This window comes from Vicugna pacos, chromosome 9, assembly GCF_048564905.1.
Source record: "Vicugna pacos chromosome 9, VicPac4, whole genome shotgun sequence".
Taxonomy (NCBI): Eukaryota; Metazoa; Chordata; class Mammalia; order Artiodactyla; family Camelidae; genus Vicugna; species Vicugna pacos.
In genome coordinates, this window is record NC_132995.1 from 24641983 (window position 1) to 24657326 (window position 15344).

A 15344-nucleotide genomic window follows, 5' to 3' on the forward strand; every position below is an offset into this window, starting at 1 on the left:
TAAATTATAAAGAGAGCATGAGAAAGAGAGGAAAAAAGTTTAAAATTAAAGGATATATAGAGATACACCTGGAAAATTTTAACGAAAAGAAAACAGGAAAGACAATAGTAAAAACAGTCCAAATAGAATTGAAGGTGAAAAGCATCAAATGGGAAGGAGACAGACATTTTATATTAGAAAAATTACAACCCCCAAAGAAAATATAATAGTCATAACCTTTATGACTGAGCAGCATAAACATTGATATTTATAAAGCTAAAACCCTCAGACAAACCACAAAAATTGACAAGCCACAATCTTAGTGAGAGATTTAATCTCTCTAAGAGATTAAGATACCAAGTAGACAAAAAACGATTAGGCCATGGAGGATTTAAATAAAGCAAGTACTTCAATCTCTCTCTTATGCTTTTGTATGAATTATCTGTATCTAATTCAATTAACTGTATAGTCATATTTCTAATATAAGCTGCACCCAATAAATAGACTGTACGTTTTTTTCACATTTTTTTGAAATAGACTTTTATTAGGCCAAAGAAAATAAACTGCCAATTTCCAAAAGATGAAAATCATACACAGGCCACACTCACTGAAAGGTGAAAGGATTCAATAAAACCAGATATCACAAAGACCTCATTTGGCAATGAATCTTGGTTTAAAGTGAATACCAAAACTGACATTACAAATAATTAGAAATAAAAAACAGAGAGAGTACTAAAGATAAAAATCTCTAGAATACAGACAAAGCCATATTCAGTGACAGCTTTGGTTATAATTGCCTTTATTAGCACACAAGAAAGACAAAAAATAGAGGAAGGATTCAACTCAAGAAGGTACAAGTAAATTAGAAAGAAAGAAGAAAGAAAGAAAGAAAGAAAGAAAGAAAGAAAGCAAGCAAGCAAAGCAAAGCGGGAGAAGAGTGTAGCTCAAGTGGTAGAGCTCGTGCTTAGCATGCACAAGGTCCTGGGTTCAATCCCCAGTACCTCTTCTAAAAATAAATAAATAAATAAATAAAATTACTTCCCACCACTAAGAAAAAAAGAAAAACGACTTGTATGAGATACCAAGGACAACAAGAAAGAAAGGAGAGAAGAAAGGAAAAGGAAATATCAGCCTGTAGGATACTGAAAGCTGTAGGATTAGATGAGATGACATAACATAGTTGTGTAGACAGGGCCCAGGACAAAGCTGCAGCAGTCTGAGTTTTGGCAAAGAGCCAGCGAAGGAGGCTGAGAAGGATGACTGAGGGTGGGAAGAGAATCCAATAAGACTGATGTCTAGGGAGCAGACTTTCCCCAAATGAAGAAGTGGCCTCCTATTGACCACTGCTGGGAGGCCAAATCACGTGACATCCAAAGCATGTGCACTGCAGGCAGCAACGTGGAAGTAATCAGGGACCTCGATGAGCACCGTGTTGCACAGAGAAGCCAGATGGATGAGCAGGGCTGGGGTGGGGGAGTGTGCTCAGCAGGGAGGCGTGTCACATTTTTAAAGAAGGAAAATCTCTCTCCTGGATGGAGGTGATGCATTCGGAGGGTCTCACGGTGTCTGGCTCATCATAGGGCTTGCTGACACTTTTCCTGTCGCTCACTCCTCACCTTCCATTCACTGACTGGAAATGCCATGGCTCTTTCCTTTTTTCAGAGTGGGTCTGTCTGGGATACCAGAACAGCTTCCTTGATACTATTTCTGTTAGAAAAGCAGGCATGACTTATTCTGTTTGAATGAAACTCCTTTTCTAGAAAGAGGGCAGCCAGCATGATGGTGAAGTGCCAGTTTCCAGAGTTAGATGGTCCTAAGTTAAATCCTGGTTCCAATCCCTTGAGCTGTGTGGCCAGTGGGGATTTTGTGTTAACTCTCAAGCCTCAGTTTCTTCATCATTAATCATTCATTAGAACAGTTCTTGCCTCGTCGATGCACATAATAAGCATCTGGCACCTATGTTAACTATCACTTCAAGAATTTCACTATGTCTTTTTTTTTTCAGAGGCAGTTCCTTCTACAATAAAATAAAAGAGCTTCCCACCAGCTTGGCAGAATATGGATGCTTCGGTGTGATGCACGGGCTGGGAGCTAGCTCGGATAGCCAGGTCAGTCATGGGAACTGATGACGCCAGGACTGCTTTGCCTGCAAAAGCACACTCCCATTGACAGCTCCCCAGCTGCCTGTCACACAAGCATCTCCCCCTTTCCTGGCTTTTACTCTTCCCCCAGAATCCCAGGACATCCAGGTGTAGGTTCCTTAGCCTAATAAGGAGACATTCTGACTTTTTAGGTTATTTTTTCTTCCCAGCCCCAGCACATGGTAAAAAACCGTAATGATTGCTTCTTAAATGAATGACCTCACCCGGGACGAGCACCAGCACCTACGTCCTTGTGCTGCCTGCCAGGCCGGTGTCATCATGATTAACACAGCAATCCCCAGCTGGCAGCCCGGCTGCTAGCCTACCACACACCCTGACTGGGTGACTTATGGCTTTATATTTTTAAATTGGCCTCTCTAGCACCATCTGATAAATCAACACACAAGTCATTAAATGGTTCATTATCCCAGTAATATGATTCATCCTTTGTGCCAAGAAACACAAGAGATGTCAGGAAACTTAGAAATATCCCATTTGAAGCCACGAGTGCCCATCCACATAACAGATTAACTGGATGAGAGAGACCACTTGGACATGAAGGTCAAAGAGAAGGCTCAGTAGGTGGTGGTCCTCCTTCCAGCAGTCCTTGAACTCCTGTTGGAAAATGTAAGTCAGAGTCTTACTAGGCAGACTCCATGCCTCGCCATCCTCTCTCTCAAATGCTTGGAAGGCAATTTGGCTGATAGCAAGAGTCTGGTATAGAATTAACAATGAAGCACACTCAGCTAGATCACTTCTGCAGAAAGAATATCAGGTCCAGGAGCTGTAGAAGGAACAGTCTCAGTTTTGCCATCAGGTGTGAAACTCTGGATGCACCACCTGAAATCACAACACCTTGGTTTCATCATCTGTCATATAAGCAAGTGATTCTCCATGCTTTCCAGCTTCTTTCTAATACTAAGATTCTATGATTCTAGTGTTTTAGGAGACAAGAGAGGAAGGGAGAGTTCAGAGCTTGGTTAGAGTTGAGATTTAAATACAACTGGTGTGTGGAATTAGACAAGAGACCTGTCTCCCCCAAATCTAAATCCACCATTTTGCATGAAGGTCAGGGTCCCCCCACTGCCTAGTTTTTGCTGATTGCATCAGTGAAGACTCATTTCATGGAAAGAAATCAAAAATCCAAATAAAACTGCCTTAAGCAAAAAGGACATTTTTTTTTGGTTCTGGATATCTGTTTTGGCTCTATTGCAACACCAGGAACTAAAACAAAGACTCTACACTCATGGAACTCAATTCTAGCTAAAGAAATAGATAATGAACAAAAAATATGTAAACATATAATACAATGTCAGATAGTGATAAGTGCTATGAAGACAAACAAAACAGGTTAAGTAGACAGACAGATGCTCTTTCAGGCAGGATGGGGACAGAAAGTCTTATTAAGAATTGTCTCACTAACAGCTGAGACAATTTAGGTAAAGAAGAGCATAACAGGGAGACTATTAGAGCGTCAGAGAAGAGCACTTCTCAGGAAGCATCACTATGAACTGGACAGTGGTGTGGTCAAGCAGACTGGGGAGAACCTGTGTTAGGCTTCTGTGAAGGGTGGAAGGTCCCAGCATGGCCTGCCTGTGGAGGATCTGAAGAGAGCTGATAGTTGGCTGGGAAACTTGGGGGGACTGCCATGATAGGGCCAAATGTCCCTGTAGCCAAGAGCCCAGCATCTGCCAAGGAGTCACAAATCCCTACACCAAGGTCCCCATCTGCTCAGCTCCCTCTTCTCTTGCACCCTCCCTTGTGCACTCCACTAGTCCAGACTGTGATCTCTGCATCCTCAGCTGAGTAAGATCACTGCTTTTCCTTGGGCTCCACCTTGCTGTATTGCAGCAAAAAAGGCCCTCAGAAAGAAAGCTGGGGCAATCTTTGGGCGTACCTTGTGTGTTTCCCTTCTCTCAATGATCACAGCTCTGTACTCTGTGCGGTTCAGTGTCTGGAAGCAGTTGCTCCATATGTTTTGTCCAATTTGATAGTAGATTTTGGTGGGAGGGCAAGGTTAGTACCAGTTACTCTGTCATGGTCAGAAACAGAGGTCCCTTAGGTGACTTTTAAACCCTTGACTCTTACTGGCAGCTGCCTATCCTGATTAGGTGTCCAGCAATGCGAAGAGCAGCCCAGCTTCATGTCTTCTAACCAATCTTAGCGAAAGGGTAGGGTTTAATACTACAAGCAACATTTTGACTATTTAAAGCTCTAATAAAAACACAACTAATGAAAACCATTAAAAAAAACATAATCGTAAAACACCCTGAACTAAAACTAAACTAAAAACACCCTGAAATAAAACATTTAGTACACTGAGACTACCAATGTGGTACTGGGTGTATTAGTCAATGTAGAGAAATAGAACCTGTGTGTGCATCACCGAGTCCAAGCTTGTACTGTTCACCTCATGACAGGTCAACAAATCAAGAGAAGAGGTGTTAGGGCAAGGAATAGTGACTTTATTCGAATGTCATCAGACCAAGAAGATGGTGGACTAGTGTAAGAACCATCTTACCTGAGTTAGAATTCAGGTTTCTTTTAAGAAAGGAGATGATGTGGCTGGTTTTGGCAAACTTCGTCATACCAGAATCCTTTGTTCTTGCACCTGTCCACATAGGTCATGTCACAATGTTCCTGTTAGCCTCTAACAGGACAAATATTATTCCTTGTCCTGCAATTTTTCAAACTCTTTATGCATGAGAAGTGCTATACCTGTAAAGGTCAAGACTAGGAGGCAGAGCCTTGAGACTGGGCTATCATATGTATTTCAGTTCTTTGCTACATATGTGGAAAGAGAGACAGAGAATATCAGGAACTGGCTCACACAATTATGGAAGCTGAGAAGTTCCATGATTTGCCATATGCAAGCTGGAGACCCAGACCCAAGAAAGCCAGGGGTGTAATTCAGTCTGTGTCCACAGACATGAGAACCAGGGGAGCCAATGATGTAGATTCCAGTTCAAGTCTGAAAGCCTGAGAACCAGGAGTGCTGAGGGCAGGAGACTGATGTCCCAGCTCAGCACTCAGACTGGAAGAGCTGAATTCTTCCTTCCTCTGCCTTTTTGTTCTGTTTAAGCCCTCAACAGCTGGATGATGCCTACCCACATTGGAAAGGACAGACTGCTTTACTAAGTCTGCCAATTCAAATGACAATTTCCTCTGGACATACCCTCACAGACACACTTTGAATATGCAATGTTTAGCCAAATATCTGGGCACTCATGTTTAGTTAATTCATTTTTATGTAAAATTTGGAATAAATTTTATCCTCTCATCTATTTTTAATTTAACAGTATCTTTATCTCAGGAATACAAAGGGGCTCAAATCAGAAAATCTATTGATATAACTCACCCCATTAGCAAATGAGAAAATTATATAGTTATCTCAATAGGTGGGGGGATAAAAAGCATTCAGTAGAATTCAGCCTATACAAATTATAAAACATCTTTTTAACAATGAGCAAACTAAGAATAAAAGCCTTGATTAAAGGTATTTACTTTAAAAGCTACAGGAAACACCATACTTAATGGGAAAGTTTTGAAGCACTTTTACTAAAGTCATGTTTGACACAAGGTGTCAAGTGTCTCTGTTTTTATTCAATATTTATTCATAAATATTTTCCTCTCTGATATCTCCTGTCCTGATCTCAAGGCAACTTGAAATCTCGAAGTAGAAATGGAATGGACAGAAAGAGCACCAAGAAAAGCCCTTGGTTCATGCTCAGAGAGAGGGAAAGGGGTCTCCTCGCAGCCAGGACTCTACGGAGCTTGAAGCTCTGAGAGAGAAGAGCTTTCCTATCCAGGTAGAAGAGGAGTAGTAGAAAGTAGGGCAAATCCCTTTTACTTTTTTGTCCTTCTCACTCTCCAACTGGTTGACCTTAGTCATGGCTATAGTTTCAAAAAGTGAGAAAGCACGGTAAATAAAATCCAGAATTCTGGCTGGAGGAATCAACAGGAGTGCCCCAAGAAACTAAAAGGTACCAGAGAGATTGCAGAGTAGGGGGAATTTGAGAAACAGTGCCATTAATTTGTTTATAAACTCCTGGGATCATAAGCTGCGTATGCATTATTCTGATTCTAAATAGCCTATCAAGACTAACAGATAGACCGCGCCTCACATCCCAGACTGCCACTGGGTGGTGTGCTTGTGGGACAAATCCTAGTAAGACTGCAAAGGCTTTGAAATTAATACTGAAACCACATCCCATAGAAGGCTACTCAGAATTCACGGTCAAAACCCAATCAGGTTGACTGCCTGCTAAAAACATAAATATCAATATTCTCTGTAAGGTATAAATGAGTATAATACAGTATTCAAAATGTCCAGGATACAATCCAAAATTACATGGCATATGAAGAACCAGGGAAATCTCAAATCACTTAGGAAAAGACAATAAACAAATGCTAACAGTGAGATGTTGGAACTCATTCAACACTGAAATGTTCCAACACAGAAGTTGAATGTATCTGACAAAGACATTGATAATGATCACAATGGTTAGGGCAAATACTCTTAAAAAGAAACAAAAGATAGAAACCTTCAGCCAAAAATAAAACAAAATATATAATATATAAGACACACAAAAGAACCAAAGAGAAATTTTTAGAATTAAGATATATATGAAATTTTAAAACTCACTGGATATGTTCAAAAGCATAATGGAGATGACAGAGGAAAAGAATCAGTGAAGTTGAAGATAGATCAATAGAATCCAGTTTGAACAAGAGAAACAATATTGATTTAAAAAATTCACAGAGCCTAAGCAACCTAAAGGATAAAAAAATAAAAGGTCTAGGATTTGTTATCTAAGTCTTAGAAGGAGAGGACATAGCATCCAGTACAGAAAAATAATTTAAAGAAATAATGGGTAGAAACTCCCCCAACTGACAAAAAACAAAATCCATAAGCCCTGTAGATTCAGGAAGCTTAGAGAACCCCAAAAAGTGAAAACTCAAAGAAACTGATGTACATACACACAACACAATTAAACTTTGAAAACTAGAGACAAAGGAAAAAGATATTTAAAGCAGTCAGAGAAAAATGATGCATCACCTAAAGGAGGAAAACAATGCAAATGACAGTGAATTTCTCATCTCATCTCATGAAGGCTGGAACTAAAAGAACAGTTAACTAAGAATTCTATACCAGGAAAAATATCCTTCAGAAATGAAGATGGATGTGAAAAGATGCTCAGCATTGTTCATCATTAAGGAAATGCAAATGAAAACCACAATGAGATAGCACCTCACACCCACTAGGGTGGCTATATAATAAAAAAGACAGATAATAACAAATGTTGGTGAATGTGGAGAATTGGATCACTCAGACATTGCTTGTGGGAATGTAAAATGTTGCAGCCACTTTGGAAAACAGTTTGGCAGTTTCTCAAAATGTTAAACATGGAGTTGCCATATGACCCAGTAATTCCACTCTTGGTGTATACCCAAGAGAATTGAAACATATGTTCACATCAAAACTTGTACATGAATATTCATAGCAGTATTATTCGTAATAGCCAAAGGGTGGAAAAAATCCAACTGTCCATGAATTGATGAATGGATAAACAAAATGTGTTACGTCCATACATTAAAATATTACTCAGCCATAAAAAAGAATTAAACCTACTCATACATGCTCCAATATGGATGAACATAAAAGGCATTGTGTGAAGTGAAGAAAGTCAGACAGAAAAGGCCACATATTCTATGATTTCATTTATATGAGATATTCAGGATAGGCAAGTTGGTAGAGACAGAAAGCAGATTACTGGTTGTCAAGGGCTGGGGGAGGAGGGGAATAAAGAGTGACTACTAATGTGCACAGGGCTTATTTTGGGCAATAAAACTATTCTAGAATCAGATAGTGGTAGTGGTTGCACAACTTTGTAAATCTGCTGAAAAACCACCAACTTATATGCTTTAAAAAGGTGAATTTATGATATGTGAATTATATCTCAAAAAACAAAAGGTGAATTAAAGACATTCTCAGTTCTAGAAAAATGAAGAAAATTCATTGCCAGCAGACCTACTCTAAGAGAATTGCTGAATTTCATCAGATATAAAAACAAATGTTACCAGAAAGAAACTTCAAAGAGCATAAATTAAGGAAGAGCAAAAGAAATTGAAAATATCTAAAGAAACAGAGTAGAGTAGTCTCCTTTGAGGTCCCTAAAACATGTTTTATGGCTGAAAATAAAACTTACAATATTTGATAATGGAGTTTTCAAAGTATGTAGATGTAATGTGTGAGAAACATAAGAAAATTACAATGTAAGGGGGAGGAAGGGACCTATATGGTGGGAAGATTTACACATTCCACAGGAAGTGATAAAACATTGATTCTACATAGATTGTGAAAATTAAACATGTATATTGTAATCCCTAGAGCTGCCACGTTAAAAAAAATGCAATGAGATATAGTCAAAAGCATAACAGATAAAATAAAATAAAAATTGTTTAATAACCCAAAAGAAGGAAGAAAAGGGAAAACACAGGGATAATAAATAGAGGGAATGAAGAATAAAATGATAGACCTCAATTCAAACATCAATTGTTACATTAAAGGTAAATGACCTAGAGACAGTCTCTTCAGCAAGTGGTATTGGGAAAACTGGACAGCTGCATATAAATCAATGAAGTTAGAACCCTCCCTCACACCATACACAAAAATAAACTCAAAACAGCTTAAAGATTTAAGAAAGACAAGACACTGTAAGCCTCTTAGAAGAAAATACAGGCAAAACATTATCTGACATAAATCAGCAATGTCTTCCTAGGGCAGTCTACCCAGGCAATAGAAATAAAAGCAAAAATAAACAAATGGGATCTAATTAAACTTATCAGTTTTTGGATGGCAAAGGAAACCATAAGCAAAACAAAACGACAACCTACGGAATGCAAGAAAATATTTGCAAAAAATGAGACTGACAAGGGCTTAATTTCAAGAATATATAAACAGCTCATACAACTTCATAATAATAATAATAAAAACCCAGTCCAAAAATGGGCAGAACACTTAAACAAGCAATTCTCCAATGAAGACATACAAATGGCCAATAGGCACATGAAAAAATGCTCTATATTGCTAATTATCAGAGAAATGCAAATCAATACTACAATGAGGTATCACTTCACACCAGTTAGAATGGCCATCATTCAGAAAGCCACAAATGATAAATGCTGGAGAGGCTGTGGAGGAAAAGGAACCCTCCTACACTGCTGGTGGGAATGAAGTTTGGTGCAGCCAATATGGAAAACGGTATGGAGATGCCTCAGAAGACTGAAAATAGACTTACCATATGATCTAGAAATCCCACTCCTGGGCATATATTCAGAGGGAACCTTAATTCAAAAAGATACATGCACCCCAATGTTCATAGCAACACTATTTACAATAGCCAAGAGGTAGAAACAACCTAAATGTCCATCGACAGATGACTGGATAAAGAAGCTGTGGTATATTTATACAATGGAATACTACTCAGTCATAAAAAATAATAATATAATGCCACTTGCAGCAACATGAATGGACCTGGAGAATGTCATTCTCAGTGAAGTAAGCCAGAAACAGAAGGAAAAATACCATATTATATCACTCATATGTAGATCTAAATTTAAAATAAAAAAAACAAACTTATTTGCAAAACAGAAACAGACTCTCAGACATAGAGAACAAACTTTTGGTTACTGGTGGGGAGGGGCTGGGGGGATAAATAGGAAGTTAGAGATTTGCAGATACTAACTGATACATATAGACTAGATAAACAACAAGTTCATGCTGTATAGCACAGGGAGCTATATTCAATATCTTGTAGTAACTATGGTGAAAAAGAATATGAAAACAAATACATGTATGTTCATATATGACTGAAGTATTGTGCTGTACACCAGAAATTGACACAGCATTGTAAACTGACTATAATAAAAATATATACACACACACAGACAGACAAAAAAGGTAAATGATATAAACACATCAATAAAAGACAGAGACAGTTAGAATGCACTTTTTAAAACAGATAATCCAGTTATATGCTATCTATAAGGATCTTCCTTCAAATATAATGATATTGGTAAGTTAAAAGTAAAATAGTGGGAAAAGACATACACTTATCAAAAGAAAGCTAGAGTATATTAATTAATATCTTCTTGGTCAATTTACCAAGAAGACATAACAATCCAAATGTGTATGAACCTAACAACAGGGCTGAACTGAAAAAACTTTTTAACAGATTGAACTTCTTCAAAATTAAAAAAAAAAAACTCTAACTCTGAAAGGGACACTATTAAGAGAATGGGGGAAAATGCTACATACTGGGGGAAATATTTGCAAGTTATTTATACACAGGATACCAGGATATAAATCCAGAAAAAATGAAGACATCTCAAAATTCAACAAAATAAGAAAATAACACAATTTAAAAATTGGTGAAAACTTGAACAGACATTATGCCAAAAAGAATTTAGGGAAGGCAGATACACATGTGAAAAGGTGTTCAACATCTTTAGCCATTAGGGAAATGCAAGTCAAAACCATGATGAGATACCACTACAAACCTATTACAGTAGTTCAACTACTAAAACGACATAAAAATGACAATATTAAGTGATGTAAAGATACAGAGCTATCAGTACCTTTAAATATTGCTTGTGAAAATGCAAATGGTACAGCTACTTTGGAAAATATCTGTCAATTTCTTATAAGGTTAAATATACATTTATTATATGACTCATCAGTTGTACTGCTAGGTATTTAGAAAAATGGAAATTTATGTTCATACAAAAATCTGAGTAAGAAAGTTTGTAGAAGCTCTATTCATAATTGTTAACTGGAAACAACCCAAATATTCTTCAATAGATGAATTTTTATATAAATGAGCCAAAGATGACTTCTGTATTGTGTTCCCTAGGTTGTTTATCTCTTTATTGTAGGTTGATACCAAAGCTCAAAAGCCCACCTGCACCTAACTCAAATTACTCATCCGATTATTTTAAAAATAAACAAGCAAATTCTTAGCCACTTAGAACCTGCTTTACATATCCTGCAAAACTGCACCTAACAGATGTTAACTATTGATATGACAGTGCCCTTCACAAGGCCTCAAGCTACTACTGCCTTTTGGGGTTCTCTGACCCAGAGACTCCCTGCTGTGCTGTTGAGCAACATCCACTAGACACATAAGCCCCTCTCAAGCCCCTTCTGCTCTGGGAGTTCTCATGCCTCCTCCCTTTCTGGATGGTGGCCCCCGCACCGTAAGCCTCTGGACAGTCTCACAGCACGAGATTCTTTTAAAGCGCCAACCAATAAAGTGTGCTGTGTGTTACTGCCCCTTGTGGTCAGATCTTTCTCCTAGCTCAGCCCTACATACCCAGAACCCTCTACATGAATGGATATGAAAACTGTGGTGCATTCATATAACAGAATACTCCTTAGCAATAAAAGTAACAAATTATTGATGCATGCAACAATTTGAATGCAGAGTGAAAGAAGCCAGTATCAGAAGGTTACATACTATAGATACTATGTACAGGACAGTCTCCAAAAGACAAAACTGTAGTGATGGAGACAGACCAGGTGTTGCCAAGGGTTAAGGACAGGGGAGGGTGTGACTACAAAGGAACAGCACAAGGGAAGTTTTTGAACTATTTTGAATCCTGACCTTGGAGATGGTTACACAAATCTGCAGTGGTGTTAACATTCATAGATCTGTACAACAACAACAAAAAAGCTGTCAAATCCAATGAAGGCAAGGAAATACAACGGAGACAAGACAGTCCCTTCAATAAGTGGTGCTGGGAAACCTGGACAGCTACATGTAAGAGAACGAAATTAGAACATTCTCTAACACCCTATACAAAAATAAACTCAAAATAGATTAAAGACCTAAACGTAAGATCAGAAACCATAAAATTAGAAGAAAACATAGGCAGAACACTCTTTGAAACAAATTATAGCAATATTTTGGGGGTCTGTCTCCTAAAGCAAAGGAAATATAAGCAAAAATAAACAAATGGGACCTAATTAAACTTAAAGGCTTTGCCCAGCAAAGGAAATCATCTACAAAACAAAAAGACAACCTACTGAATGGGAGAAAATATTTGCAATGATATGATAAATAAAGGGTTAATATCCAAAAACAGTATAAACAGCTCATACAACTCAACCTCAAAAAAAAAAACCTGATTTTAAAATGGGCAGAAGACCTGAATAGACATTTTCCCAAAGACATACAGATGACCAATAGGCATTTGAAGATGCTCAACATTTTTAAGCATCAGAGAAATGCAAATTAAAAACACAATAACATATCACCTCACACCTGTCCAAGTGTCTATCAAGAGAAAAGACCTTTCCTCTCCTCCAGAGAGATGCTATCTCTTTTTTATAAGGCTAATTGCTGTTCAAACATCCTGGCAATGCCTCTATTTGCAAAAATGTGCAAATATGCAAGAGAACCATGGAGAACTGTATGAGAAACAGAAATTCTAAAACATTTTAAACTGAATACTAGTGAAAATCAGGCATATGGAATTTTGTGGCAGGCAGCTAAAGCAGTTCTTTGAGGGGAATGTATAGATTTTGATGCTTAAATTAGCAAAGAAGATGGACTTTGGAACAGTTGTCTAAGCTTCCACTTTAAAAGGCTAGGAAAAGAAAAGCAAATTAATTCCAAAGGAAGTGGAAATTCTTGTATTTTACATGATGTGAGACACCTGTGATAAGTGAATAAAAGGAGAGAAATAATGACAATAAAGCAAAAATTAATATAATAGAAACATGCAATAAAGAAAATGAAAATAGTCAAAAGTTTAATTTTTTATAGATTAATGAAATTAATGAACCCCAAGCCAGAAAAAAATTATAGAACAAAATTATCAATATGGTAATTGAAAAAAGAGGGTATTGTTACAGACTCCCCAAATATTAAAAATATATGGTGATGTCATAAGCAACTTTAGGCCAATAAACTTGACAACTTAAATGAAATGGAGAAATTCATTGAAAAACATAGCTTTTCAAAATTAAAAAAAAAAAGAATAGAAAATCTAAACAACATTACGTTTATTAAAGTTGAATTTACTGTCAAAAGAAAAAACTCCTATGAGAAGAAAACTGGGACTAAAACACAAATTCCTCAATCTGATTAAAAAAAAAATGTCTATGAGGGGGGTGGGGTATAGTTCAATGGTAGAGCATGCTTAGTATGCATGAGGTTCTGGGTTCAATCCAAAAAAAGTCTGTGAAAAACCTACAACCCAAAAAAAGTCTATGAAAAACCTACAATGAAGTCTTTCATAACTGTGAAGAATTAAATGCTGTTCCTTTAAGAATAGAAACAAGACAAAGATAGCCATTCTCACAACTCTCACCATCTTATTTAATGTTGTTCTCAGAGTTCTATCCAGTTCAATAAGGCAAAGAAAAGAAATGAAAGGCATAACTGAAAAAGAGTGAGTAAAATTGTCTTTATTCATAAACAATATGATTATTTCTTTAAGGAAATCCCAAGTAATCTACAAAAAATATTTAGCAGGATCACAAGATACAAGGTATCTTTATTATATAAAAATAATTTGTATTTCTATGTGCTGGAAGCAAACAACTGAAGAATAAGTTTCTAAAAAATCCATTTATAATAATATCAGAAAATGTAAATATATAGGTGTGAATTTGACAAAAGACATGCAAAGGCACTGAAAACTAAGAACATTGAGGAAAGAAGTTAATGTAATATTAAATAAATGGAGAGATATGAAATAGTCATTAATTAGAAGATTCAATGTTGTTAATATGTCAGTTCTCTATAAATTGATCTACACTGTTGATACAATACTAATCAGAATATCCATAGGAACTTTTATAAAAATTAACAAGTTAATCCTAAAATTTATCTAAAAATACAAAGAATCTAGAATAACCAAAATAATCTTAAATGAGAGGAACAAATTTGAAGGACTCTCACCAATTGATTTCAAAACTTATCATAAAACACACAGCAAAAAAAGACAATGTGGTATTGGCATAAGGATAAACAAATAGATCAATAGGAAAGAATAGAAAATCTGGAAAGAGATCTACTTATATTTGATTTGCTTGGTTTTCAATAAAGTACCAAGGCAATTCAATAGGGAAGGGAAAGTCTTCTATAAATAGTGCTGGAAAACTGGATAAGCATATAGAAAATGATAAACTTTGATCTCTACCTCAAAACAAATTTTTTTTCCAAAAAGGGTGATATAAACAAGATTTTTATTAGCGAAGTAAAAAAAAAAGGAGTGAAAGATAGTACACTCCCAAGAATTGGGGGCAGGCCAGTCCAAGAGAGGAAAAATGGCCTCAAAACAAAAATTTTTATACACAAAAGTTAATTCATGATGTGTCATAGCCTAAGCATAAAAGAAACTGGAAACTTTCTGAGGAAACATAGGAAAAACCTTTCTGAGGAAACATAGGATAATATCTTCAAGACAAAGATTTATTAGAAAGAACATAAAAAGTATGCACTTCAGGGGGAGGGTCAAGTGGTAGAGAGCATGCTTAGCATGCATGAGGTCCTGGGTTCAATCCCCAGTTTCTCCTCTATTAGTAAATAAATAAACAAGCAAACAAACAAACCCAGTTACTACCCCCCCAGAAAAACCAAAACTGGTAGAAAGCATATACTTTAATAAAAAATACTGATTTAATTGGACTTCATCTAAATTAAAAACTTCTGTTCTTAAAAAGACACCAGTGCTCATTTCAGCAGCACATATACTAAAATTGAAACAATACAGAGAAGATCAGCACGGTCCCCGTGCAAGGATGACACACAAATTTGCGAAGTATTCCATATTTTAAAAAAAAAGACATCACTAAGAAAATGGGAAGGCAAGCCATCGACTGAGAGAAAATATTCACAATACATATATGAAAGGATTCGTATCCAGATTAAAGGACTCCCAATAATCAACAGCAAAAAGAAAAATGATCCAATTTTTAAATGAGCAGAGACTTGAACAGATACTTCACAAAAGAAGATTTGTGAATGGCAAATAGATGCTTGAAAAAGGGCCTAGCATCCTTAATCAACAAGGACATTCAAATCAAAATAATGAGATACCACACGCTCCACAAAACAACATGAGAACGACTGAATTAAGTGTTGGCTAGAACAGAGTCATTGAAACTTTTTACATTCCCACACTGCTGATGGGAAATGAAATGAAAAGTTACGT

General features: G+C 36.7%; 1 non-coding gene across 1 annotated transcript; it reads left to right on the plus strand.

The window, feature by feature from the left end:
- The first annotated feature begins 14859 nt into the window (after positions 1-14859).
- On the plus strand, positions 14860-14966 carry LOC116281960 (U6 spliceosomal RNA). Its single transcript, XR_004191436.1, has one exon. It is a non-coding gene; the product is annotated as a U6 spliceosomal RNA (small nuclear RNA).
- Positions 14967-15344: the final 378 nt, after the last annotated feature.